Genomic DNA, 13,037 nt, shown 5'->3' with positions numbered 1-13,037 from the left:
TCATACAAAGTGGTCATTGCACTAGAAATAGAAAAACAGTAACAGGGTAAATTTTTACATGGCTTACAAGTCATTGTAATTTTCTCCAATTTCTCTTATAGTTATGAACGTCCCACTTCTAGCCCAGATCTTACAACATAAATGAAAAACAGTTCATTTATTACTGTTGTAGTTGACACCAAAAATAGGAAGGGATTTTTTTTTTTTTTGCCAATCGGGTCAGGAAATTTATATCTCACCTTGGAGAAAAATTTCTGTGTTTGGAAATAATATCTATAAACGGGGCTTACCTTGAGGAATTCCAGAGGTTTTAGAGAGGCTACATTTGACTTTCTTGCAAAAAGATCACCTGTGTACCACAGGAGCATGCAACTGGCACTGCTTAGAACTCCTCACCCAATGCTGAGCAGCACATTGTTCCAACTAGCATTTCAAAGGCTCAACCCCAGGTGAGCACTTAGCTGAGACATTGCTGAGGATGCGTGCTGCATGACTGTGTGATTTGAATCCCAGCCCTTCTTCCAACCCAGCTTCTTGCTAATGCACATCATAGTACACTGCACATAATGAACCAGGTAATCGGTCTCTGGCACCCACATGAGAGACCTCCCTCTTGGCATGAATGTCTTTTTTTCTCTCACTGCCTTTCAAGTGTGTGTGTGTGTGTCAAAAAGAATGATGGCAGCAAGTTCTTTAAAACAGAATGTGAAATGCTTACCTCTTCTTTGCATTAAATGACATTTTTTATTGAGGGCTTTATCTTAAATAGCACGATTTTACATGTGAACAAACAAAAATGGTACAAATACATCAACATGTTCTTACCAAAAAAAAAAGATTTATTTTATTCTTATTGGAAAATCAGATTTATAGAGAGAAGGAGATACAGAGAGAAACCCTCTATCTGCTGGTTCACTCCTAGATGGCTGTAATGGCCACAGCTGGCTGAGCTGATCCAAAGCCAGGAGCCAGGAGCCTAGAACCTCTTCCAGGTCTCCCACATGGGTGCAGATTTTGGACTCATGGTTTTATACCATCCTCTGCTGCTTTCCCAGGTCAAAGCAGAGAAATGGATGGGAAGTAGAGTATCCAGGACACAAACCAGTGACCACATAAGATGCTGGCATTTGCAAGGGAAGGATTAGCCAATTGAGCCATCATGCTGGGCCCACATATACCATCTTCTTTACAAAACATATCATGAAGACTATTTAATAAAAAGATTACTATAAGCAGCTTCCTTACCTGCCTATGATTTATATTGGAAACAAAAATAGAGACATTGGTAAGATTCCATCACATTAGATTCTCAAGTTGACTGATGGGCTATAAATAATAATTAGCCATTGGTAAAACATCATCGAAATAAGGACAGTGCACTTTTCTAGGGGTCAGATTGAGACCAGTGCTAAATGAAATGTCCAAATCAATGCACTGATGGAAAAAGTAAATAGCTATTAGCAAACCAAAGTAGAAAGAACTATGTGCACAATGAATGATGTTAGGTGGAAATATCCAAATATAATGAGATTTAATATAAATAAATACATAATCACTTTCTTATGGGAAAAAATAAGCCCTGTGTGAGGTATAGCAATCAAAATTATTCTAAAAGAACACTAAACTCTTGGAAATATTTATTTGTTCTTATCTGAACAGCAGATTTTTACAGAGAGAGACGGAGAGATAGCTCTTCCATTCATTAGTTCACTCCCCAAATGACCACAATGGCCAGAGCTGAGCTAATCCGAAGCTGGAAACCAGGAACTATTCTAGGTCTCCCACCTAGAATTCTTCTAGGACTCTTTGCAGAGTCCCAAAGACTTGAGCCTTCCTCAACTGCTTTCCCAAGCTATAAATAGAGAGCCGGATCAGAAGTGGAGCAGTTAGGATATGAACTCATGCCCATAGGTGATGCTGGCACCACACGGTGGAGGATCAGCATGCTTTTCCATACCGGCTCCAGGGAACACTGAACTTTAAAAAGAATTGAGTATAGCAGTTAGTATTATCTGAGCATTAGCTCTGAACAAATCATGGGGAAGCAATTCCAAGTTAAACTCATCTTTAGATTCTACCACGTTTAAATGAGCTGCAAATATTAGTTCAAAACTATTATCATTTATATTCACCAGTTTAATAAAACAAACTATTGCATGCCCCATCCCAGCATCTCTGACTTCAAATCACCTGATTGATAGCTCTACCTTTATTTGATGAAAATCAGGAACTAAGATCTTAAAGACTGATAAGATCAACTCTCCCAAGCCCTCCAAACAAACTCATGACACTTAAATTCCTCCACTTCAAACAAGAAAACGAAGAGCAGTAAACTTGTTCCAAGGGAGAGGAATTTGGTTTTAGCTCTGGTAGCAATCATAAATAAATGGCAGATGCTAGATTGTAAACTTGGAAATGACTGCTATTACTTTGTTTTTCTTTTAATGCTCCAATAAGCACAGTTTACAAAAGATACTGTAATACCAGATAGTCAAATCTGAGTTCATGAAATCTGATATGATTTGGCAATTTTGATAAGAAATTAAAATAAAACTCAATAGCATACCATAAAGACATGTACCCAAGCCCAATGTGATGGCTCAAGGGATAAATTCAAAGTTTGAAAGTGCCAGAATCTCATATGGGCAATGATTCATATCGCAGCTGCTCCACTTTGCTTCCAGCTCCCTGCTTGTGGCCTGGGAAAGCAGTAGAAGACAGCTGAAAGCCTTAGGACTTTGCATCTGCATGGGAGACCCAGAGGAGGTTCCTGGCACCTGGTTTTGGATAGGTTCAGCTTCAGCTGTAGCAGCCATGTAGGAGTGAACCAGGGGACGAATGATCTCTCTCTCTCCCTCTCTGTCTCGTTCTCTCTCTCTCTCTCTCTCTCCCTCTCTGTCTCGTTCTCTCTCTCTCTCTCTCTCTTTCTCTCTCTCATATCCCACCAAATGTACTTTATTTTACTTCTCCAAAAAAAAATTCAGGAGGTACATTGGGTTTGAATTGAAGGAAATAGAAGCCAACTTGAACTATGAAAAGAAGTAGTTTTCACTTGGTGAGAGCTGAAATTAGTGCACATGCTCTCACCAAACATCTGTCCTGCAGGGCCCCTTTGAAGTTTGTAACCAGAGTCTACCAAGTCAGACCCTTTGCTTCACTGTTTTTGCTTTGCTCTTTACCTTTGCTTTTTTTCTCTTTGCCTTCAGCCCTTTTCTTTGCCATATTGGGCATTGTCCATGCTCTTCTAGAAGAATCTTTCTGTTTCTCTTAATTTCAGTCTCCGTTTCCATGCCATCCTTCTCCTCTGTCACCTCACATTCCATTTTCTCTTGGGTACAACCACAGTTGCTATCTCTTTCATTAGAACATCACATCTAGTCTAAGGATACTTTTCAGCTTGCTGAGCTCCTTTGGAGCATTCTCTTTAATCTTTTCAGCTTTCTACTTAATCCATAAGCTCTTAGCCATGTTTTACTCTGCCAACATGCTCATGCGCAGGACATGAACCTATAGCACCATGAGCTACACACTCTCTCTCTTTTAAATCTAATCTGCCTTTCCAATCAAAACTAAATAAATCTTAAAAAAAAAAAGACATGCACCCATAACCCACTTTTTCTTCTCTGCACATGTAAGCACTTGTTGTTTTTGTGCCAGAGTGGTCTCGTTTTCTGCCCAGAGTGGAGATGCAAACATTAAAATTGAACAGAAAACAAAGCTGGCAGTAAACTTACAAACCAAATTTACCCAATTTAGGATTAATTTATTATGCAATTAGTATAGTAGTCTTATTATTCAAAATATAATTATACATGTCAACAGGAGTTAATTTAGTTTTGCTTTCTATATAAGCATCCTGTCATTTTTATACATTAAATAAATATTTATTCAATGCTATGATTGCATCACTACATGTAAAACTTCCAGAAACAGGGAATAGTCATACCACAGAGACAGGATTGAATGAGTAATTCTGCCACATGCAGAAGGAGGACCAGGCACAACCCAACAAAAACCTTTAATTTCAGTGAATAATCCAGAGTGTGAACTGTCATGGAACAAGATGTTAACTGTTTGTAGCCGCACTTGTTTAAACTTTTCATTCTTGGTACAAAATTGGGACAATGAAAAATTCAAAATATTTACATTCCTACATTATTAACGTACAAATTAATAATAAATAGATCTCTTTCACTAGTGTTCAAAGTGCCAAAAAGTGTCATGTTTGAAATGTATTGTTTGAAATTTTTATGAAAAACAAGATGCTGATATTTTATTCAGTAAATGTTCATGGTGCTCTCTAGTGTCAGCACTCCACTGAAGCTCAGTGGACAAGATTTATTGTCATTCAATTTCTCAGAATTTTCCTTGGCAATGAGTGACTTTAATTTTAATAAATTGAATATGATACAGTATGACATTATTTTGGATGGCTTCGACTTACTGCACTGAAACTGAGCTCTTGGCCAATTTTCACTGACCGAATTCCTGCTACCTCACATTTCATTGATAATTATTCCTGGATATTGAGCCATTGAAATGTTTGAATTAAACTTTCCCATCCAGCAAGTTAAAAATCAATTAAATCCATTACAGTTTTGTGTAGGTGGCCCTGCATTAGCAGAAGGGAAATCTTGCCAAAGAGAGGCACACAAAATGTATTTTTAAAAAATTACTTTCTGAGGTCTGCAACATGCTGTTTCAGGTTAAGCCTCCACCTATAACACCAGCACTGGTTCAAGTCCTGGATGTTTCACTTCTAATTCAGCTAGCAATCCTGTTAATGGCCTGGGAAAGCAGTGAAGGGTGGCCTTTGTGCTTGGGCTTATACACCCATAAGGGAGACATAAAAGAAGCTCCTGCCTCCTGGCTTTGGACCAGCCCAGCTCAGGGCATTGCAGCTATTTGAGGAGGAAACCAATAAATGGAAGATCTCTGTCTCACTATGCTTCTCCTTCTCTCTCTGTAACTCTTTTTAAAGTTACTTTCTTTTTAAATTCTGTTGTTAGGTCAGAATGATACTCTGAAATGGAAATACGTAACCTTTGGTGTGGTTCCTTCCTTCTGAGGTATCCTGGAAGATGCTGGCTGCGCGCTTAAGGCAATAATCATCAGATGCCAGTTCTTTGTGAGGCAGTATCTGAAAGGATGCTTTGAGCAGGCACCTCAAGTTGAAGCTAGCTCATGTTGCCCTCTAATGTATTTATTGCATATAGACTTGTTACATTAAGCACATGAGAAGCCTCCAAAGAAATGAAATTGGCTGGAGCCAAGCATCCGTGGATTTGCAAACACCTTGTATCTCATCGCTCTCCCTCTTTCAAAGTGCAGTCCTGCAGAATGTTTTGCATTGCGGTGCTTACCCATGAGTTCATGTATTATTTGCAAAGGGTACCCTGTACACTTTTGAATTAAAATGCAACATAAAAGCTTTGATGATATTTGAGACTAATTTCCAACAAGAAAGAGAATGCTGTGGTGAAATCACCAAGCAGTATCTAAAAGCAATTCACCCTATCGTGTGGAAATTTTGACACCAAGATCTGTTCCAAATAAAGCCACATTAGAGAGCAGGGGCCTGGAGTGTGGACAGAGATGATATAATTCATACCTACTCCAGATAGGTGCAACATCATACACACAGGAGATATGCTCGTAGGATTAGGTTTATCTTCTCAGTGTGTGTTTGGAGCTCTTCACTCGACTGACACCAAGCAAATAGAGAGGCCAATTTAGGCCAATCACACTCTCAGTATAAAGATCACCAAAAAAAAAAAATGATGTGAATCAGCATTTAGAGGCAATCATGGGTGTTCCCTGAAAGAGATGGACTCACGCATCCTAAGAGCTATAATGAGCAGTAATGTTTTTGCTCTTTGGGTTTTATGTTAAATTCAGAAACACACATGAAGATTCAAGAACTAGGAATCACAACTATTGCCTCACACCACTTTGGTTAGTAAGTTATATCTTTCTGAATCTGTTAAGTCGCTTTCTTAGGTGGGTATAAAAAACATTGCCTTTTGAACTTCTGAGCCTGATTCTGTGTGCTGCAGCGACTGACTGCATGTCTTTGGCTTGATAGATGATGTTTCCCTGCAATGGGAAGTATCTGTGCTGGGAACGTCAGCTCTAAAGTGTCACTCAATGTAATAGGAACCTTTTGTTTTCATAATTCCATCCATCTGAATTTTCTAATGTGACTCTAGAGCGCCTGTTTCTTTACCCTCATTCTCAGTTTATGATCAGCACAGACAAGCCTGGTGAGTCTTAAAACTGTATAATAAGAATGTAATCGTCATAGATATTTCTTTATATATTTAGACATTTGAAGATTCGTTAGATAAGATAATCATGTGAGAGTGAATAACTTGGGTCCAGACACAGAGAAAGGCCATGAATAAATATTTATTTATTCTCTCTCTTCTTCCCATCCTCTATTACTCAGTCTTTCTCTATATGTAGCCTAATGGCCATGATCTTATTGCCACAACACTACATCGTACGAAACAGTTTAATCTAGATCATGGAAATGAATGTGATCATCAGGAATTTAAGACATGTGATGAGTAAGATATGAAATATAGTATCCATACAGGCTCCACTTTTTACTTGCAAAAAGGGGAGCCTAGTATCTGATACATGCTTTTATTGTTAGTTATTATTATTATTATTTTCCATGATGCACTTTTGTAGATATAAGGATTCCTCTTTCTCCATCCCTTTCCTCCTTTCCTACCTTCACTTCCCCTCCATTTTTGTTCCTATCATCATATTCCTGTACTGAAGTATATCATGGCATTGTAGGTATAGGCAAAACTAGAAAATCTAGTATCATACTATCAAGGTTTACTTAACTGTTTTGGGATCGCATCCTTCTTTTATTCAGGAGTAGAAATGCGTACTTCACTTGCTTGTCTATTAATAGTCTCCATGATACAATTCACCTATGAGAATGTATGTACATTCTTGCTTTCCTAAATATCTATTTGTTCTGATACACTCTTTTGTGAAGAAAAGTTGAAATAGTCTTTCTTCCACACATCCTTTAGAGCTTTTGACATTGAAGTCTAACTATAGTTGCTTCCCTAGGAACCATGGTTCCTTCGAAGCTATCCAGAACAGACCAACAATGATTTGGGGTCTTACACAGCCTGAAGCACATCCTATCCCTTTGGGAGGCTATCTGTGAGCAGAAAAAAAAAAATCACAGTGTCAACTTAAATCCAAAAGAATTCACACTAAATTACAAAGTTGACAAGTACATCACAATATCTAGAAAATTATACAATGTTTCTGCTCACTGACTTTCTGATACTTCTCTTAAAGACCACATTTCTGCTACATACTTCTTCCTGACCATGAATTTATAATAGAAAAGCAATTCATCTTTGTGATAATATGTTAACAAAAATATACATTGGCATGGACCATTTTGATATGTGATGTTATCTGGAACCCACAGATGCCTCTAGATCAAGGTGCATTGGATGAACTCAAGACAAAATTCCATACATGCATACGCAAAAACCAGGTTTCTTCACACACTCATTTTACTTGTTTGCAGTCCTGTTACGGGCTTGTGTCTATAAACACAGGAATTCTTAACTTCTGCTTTACATGATTCACATCAAAATAGAGGGTGGCTATATGTGTTTTATTACAGTATAAAGTGCATAATCAATTATATGTCATCTTGACTGAATTTTGATGAGAATCAATCTCCACTTAAGATTTCTCACTTGAAGGTTGGGAAATAGTTCTGGATTTTTTCATTTAAATTCTTTTTTGTTTTGTTTTGTTTTGTCTTTTGTTTTTCCTTCCTAGGCCTACATCTGTCTGTTAGCTGCAGACAAATTAACTTTGCAATTTGATCACTGCCCAAGTGGGTTGATAGAAAGGAAAGTAAGAGTACTCCTGTTAGTCCGTCCTGCTTGAGAGTTAGGAAGAAAGTTCTCTGTAGTAAAAGTGACTGTGAAGCACATAAATAACTCACTGAAACTAGACTTATGTTAAACCCAGCTTGTGCCCAACTGAATTTTCTCTTTAGCCAGATCCCTAAAAGGCTAACCCAGCACTACCTGACATGGAAGGAAATGTGACAGGGGAGTCAGAATGAAAACAGAAAATAGTCATCATTGATTTGGGTTAAAATGGCTTAATTTGGAAAATTTTACAAAAGTGTATGATCACGGGAACACATCACTTGAGACTTGAGCTCTTCCCATGGAAGAATGTCTACATATGTGGGGCCTGAAGAGTGCAGCATCCTTAGTTTCATGGTAACCCTGCCTCTAGTAGTGGGGTAAAAAGCACAAGTTTGGGCATGAGACACACTGAGGTTTCTATCTCTTCCTAGTTGTGATGAATTCACTACTTTGCTGGGCCAATCTAAATCTTAAGGTCACTATGAAATGATAGGGTAAAATGTGTCTAATAGAACTGTTGTGGAGTGTAAATGAAATTTTATACTTGAGAAATTCCTAAGCCCTCAATGATTACTAGTTATATTTATTATGAGATTAAATGCTTAGAACTTATCTCCTTTTATAAGATAACCAAATAAATACATGGGCTACAACCTAAAATAAATATGTTTTTCCCAATACCTACATTCCTGCACCTGTTCTTTTACCCTAGTCTCCTGTCCAAGAATATATTTACCTTTCTCTCACTTTCTAATTTGAATCCTAATTGACCTTCCAGCCTCACCTCAGAGTCCATATATTCTTTATAGTTTTCTAAAATTTTCAGCATTTGTTGCTGAGTAACATTTGTTGAAGTTACATAACAATACTGCTTATTAGAAACACATCTGAAACTTTAAGTTTCATAAACTCAGGGTTTAAAAAGTACAAAAAATTAAGACTTGATGAAGCAAGTTTTATTAACATTTTTGTGTAACACAATATAGGTTGGGCATACCTAATCTGAAAATCTGAAATTCTAAATGCACCAAATCCAAAACATTTCAGTGCTGACATTATACTGTAAGTAGAAAGTTTCAAACTGCAAAACCTTCATATGCAAAATCACTTAAAATATTATATAAAATGGCCTGCAGTATATTGCATAAGTTGTGAATAAACTATAAGAGAATTTCATATGTAGACTTGATATCTTATTACACACAGAAATATTCAAGAATCTGAAAATACCCCATATCTGAAACACTTCTATTCCCTAGTATTTCAGATAAGAGATACTCATTTGCATCTCCAAACTATCATTTCAATATTGCATGTTTCAGTTATTAATAATAAATTTTATATTCTTTATCTTTAGGATCCAGTATATATTTTATGCTTAGAGAACTTTAAATTTATAATAATCACACTTCAAATTCCACAGGGTGCAGTGTCTGCCATATTATACATATCTATCATTGAATAATTTTTGCCTTGCTACTTGTGATGTGATTATAGAATACAATGATGTTTGTTGGTTTATCCTGTATATCAGGGCTTGCCTGATTAGCCTGGGTTGTAGGAAGAAAGGAACTCTTTTAGAGTTATATGTCTTTGTAAGACAGAGCCCAAAGACACTTAGTAAAAGTTTGCTGATGGACTGTTAGGATGAATTTACAAATCTTAAACAGGAAACAACAGACAACATGATTCCTTTCACATTTGCTACTTTTATTACTCTGTGAGTGTTATTTATTCCAGAATATAAACCCTCAGAGGAAGTGGAATGATGTCAGTCTTAATAGAGGTATTAGTAGATTCTTCGGCATTAACATGAATAGTGCAAGAGGTAACAAAGAAAAGGGGGAGATTCTAAGTGTCAGTACCCTGCTTCTGGATCAGCAGTAAGATGAAGGTGTGTCTAGGAATGATTGGAGAGCAATACAATCTCATCATCACTTCTAAAAGTGGAACTCTGGTTTTAAACTATTTACTTAACTGTGATATAAAAAAAGTGGGGAGGGGTGGTATTCACCGTCAGATAGTGGCTTCAGCCAAGCTTGGACAGCCTACCTTCCGTATCATTTAGAACGCTGATTGGAGCCCTAGTTACTCTGCTTCTGATTCAGCTCCCTGCTGATGGGCCTAGAAAGCAACAGAGGATGGCTCTTGTGCTCGAATCCCTGCCATTCATATGTGGGAGATCCAGATGGATTTCCTGGCTCCTGGCCTTGGCTTAGTCTAACTTCTGCTGTTGCAGCCATCTGGGAAATAAACCAACAGATGGAAAATATCTTGCTCTTCCCAGCCCGTCAGTTTCTCTACTCTCTGTTATTCTGCATTTCAAATAAAATGCATGAATGAATCTTTTTAAAATAATGAGACATTTTTGTTTTGAAAATGTTCTCTAAAAGTTGCTTTCAAAACACAAATAGTCACACTCACTTGCATTAGCACATCTAGCATGCTACAAAGTACTCAGGTCTCCTCACAGACCTTCCACACTATAATATGGTAAAGATACTGTCATATTACAAGCCTGAACATTTTTCAAAGTTCAGATAACAATCCATATAGCACAAATGCAATACTATCAGCTTACATAGACCCACTCTGCAATAATACTCAAGATTCAGACTGTACTTGATTCCCAAACATGGTCTTGGTTTCAAATGGATATGGAAGAAAATGTAGCTTGTAGCATAGAAAATCTCCAAGATATGATGAAAGGGGCAGACATTTTCAAAAGGTATGACTCAACCAATGAATCACTAAATGTCCTGAGAAAATGTATCTTGATATTTTATAGTTATGTTTAACTTTTTTAAAAGTTTAAAATATGTCCTAGCAAGTTGACAACAAGCAATGTTTTCCATATTGTATTACATTATTTAAAAATATGTTTTCTGTCATTGGTCTACTTCCATGTACTGGAAATCAAGCAAATTACAACATTCTAAATATCTTACAACTGTTGTGTTGCAATACCTCCTCCAAAAATGTATTCCACAAAATATATTCACAGACACAACTGATAGCAACACTAATTACTTCTCCATGTTGGACTAGCTTATATTATTTTCCAATTTTTTAGCTTGCCCACCAGAATCCTAACAAAGGGCTTAAGGAAATTTCATTGTCTTCAAGGATCCTTTCTGAATAGAGACTCCACTTCCCTCTCTGAATACCATCAGAAATTTCTGGGTGGTTATGAATTGGTGTTTGCTGCAAATTTTCCACAGTCATTATGGTTCTTTTCCCGTGTACCTGAATTCTAACAGCACAATGCATTTATAAGTTTCTACAAGCCATAGGCTATCTTTTATACATCTCCTATGGCTCTCAGCAGAGACCTGGATAGAAAAAAAGATTCAATGAGTGTTTGAAATCATGATGATTATGATTTATAGGAGTATCATTCAGCAGAACAACGACATGTTATAGCAATGTCATCCTTTGCAAGCACAGTAATATTTTACTAATTTTATCTCTTCCAAGTATATTCCCTGCCTCTTTTTAAATAAAAAGGCTTGGTGTTTCATCAATGTTTCTCACTCCAAAAGCCTAAATTAAATTTAAATTTAAATGAAAATCTTAAAAAGCTAATTATATTCTAGTAGCAAAGTTTCTACTCTCTCATAGTTATATTTTAATTTTGTAGTATCTATCCATAATTAAGACTCTACTGTGGGTTCTTTCCAAATTTTATAATATTCTAAAACCTAGTTCTATCTATTGGAGTCATTTAAAACGTGGTTGCTACTCAACAGTTTCAGAGTATCTTACATCAGATGCAACATTTAAGCTAAAGCCAAAAGTTAAAACTTTCTGTAAGTAAGAAAACAAAATGACTCCCAAATGAGCAGCGTGCGAGCCATAGGAAGTTTATTACGGCACTAAGTCTTTTGGCCTCCTGAGCACTGCGCCCAATGAATGCAGCTGTAAGAAAATAAGGCATGTGACCTCCACAGGCGGAAGTGCAAGTGTGTGGGGCTCACTGGTGCCAGACCACAGAAGTGCCTCAAGAGTAAGAGGCCACTGATAAGAAGAAGGTTTGGATTAACTGTGGCCTTGAAGTTACCCCTGGAAAGTGAGTAGCGCTCAACTATGAGAGGTGCATTAACCTCTTCAGACCACTAGGGTTCAAAGTGTCCCATAAGGGGTAATTTATTAAATGGGTCCTAATTGCTTGGTAATGTACCTTCCAAAAGTCATTTCTCTGTGCTGTGATTAGGCCTGGGATTTGCCAAGTGCTGTCATTCTCCTTGTAACTCCATAATGGAACTCTAGGATACAGGAAGCTGATCCATTGAACAGCTGTATAGCTAATCCAGGTTCAAAATCCGACCAACAAGACCAGACAACCTTTCATTTAATCCCCCAGCTTGTGAGCATGGAAATATAAAATTGGTATGCCTTGTTTCTCATGTCTTTTCCTAAATGTGCACACATTTTAATAAAAAGTAGATAACAGATGTGGATGTTTTTGAAAAGATATGTGCTTAAAGAGATACATGAGTGAATTATCCATTGCATTGAAATTTTTCTACCTATAAAGATAGTTGTACTTTCTTTTTTCTTTGCCACAACCTACCAACACATTTTTTTTTTTGTCCTCTTTGTTTCATAGGGAGGCCACTCACCATGCATTTCTCATTGGCTCCCAGCACAAAACAGAATCCGTTTTGTTAGTCCTGCAGTTGATACCACTGATTCCCAGCAGGACTGCTTGGGCATGGGTCTTGTTATTAGCAAGACCAGCAGAGGGAGTACAAGAGCATTATTATGAAAAAATGAAATCAAATTTTTAAAAATAACAATGACAATGAAAGCTGACATCTGGCATTGAACAACAGAGGATGACATATCCAAACTCAGTACAGAAGATAATTTGGAACTATCACATAAGTAATAGGCTAGAACTAAAATATATAGAACTTCTAGTCACTGCCATTATCTTAGGATAATCATAAACTAGGTAGTTTATGGCTGTACTCACTTCAGACTCAAAATCACCATCAGGGCAGCTTCATATAAGATGTAAAATGTTTTGTCCTCCTTAAGAGAAAGTAATTGCATGAAAAATGGAAATTATTGCCGCAAGAATGAGGCTGGTGTTGTCTCTGTCTT

At 37.1% G+C, this 13,037-nt stretch overlaps 1 pseudogene; it reads right to left on the bottom strand.

Moving 5' to 3' along the window:
* Positions 1 to 3,140: 3,140 nt before the first annotated feature.
* LOC121148379 lies at positions 3,141 to 3,468 on the bottom strand (annotated as a pseudogene).
* Positions 3,469 to 13,037: the final 9,569 nt, after the last annotated feature.

Source organism: Ochotona curzoniae, unplaced genomic scaffold (assembly GCF_017591425.1).
Source record: "Ochotona curzoniae isolate NIBS_2020 unplaced genomic scaffold, NIBS_Ocur_1.0 scaffold_4701, whole genome shotgun sequence".
In the NCBI taxonomy this organism is placed as follows: Eukaryota; Metazoa; Chordata; class Mammalia; order Lagomorpha; family Ochotonidae; genus Ochotona; species Ochotona curzoniae.
This window is presented reverse-complemented; position numbering and strand designations above follow the sequence as displayed.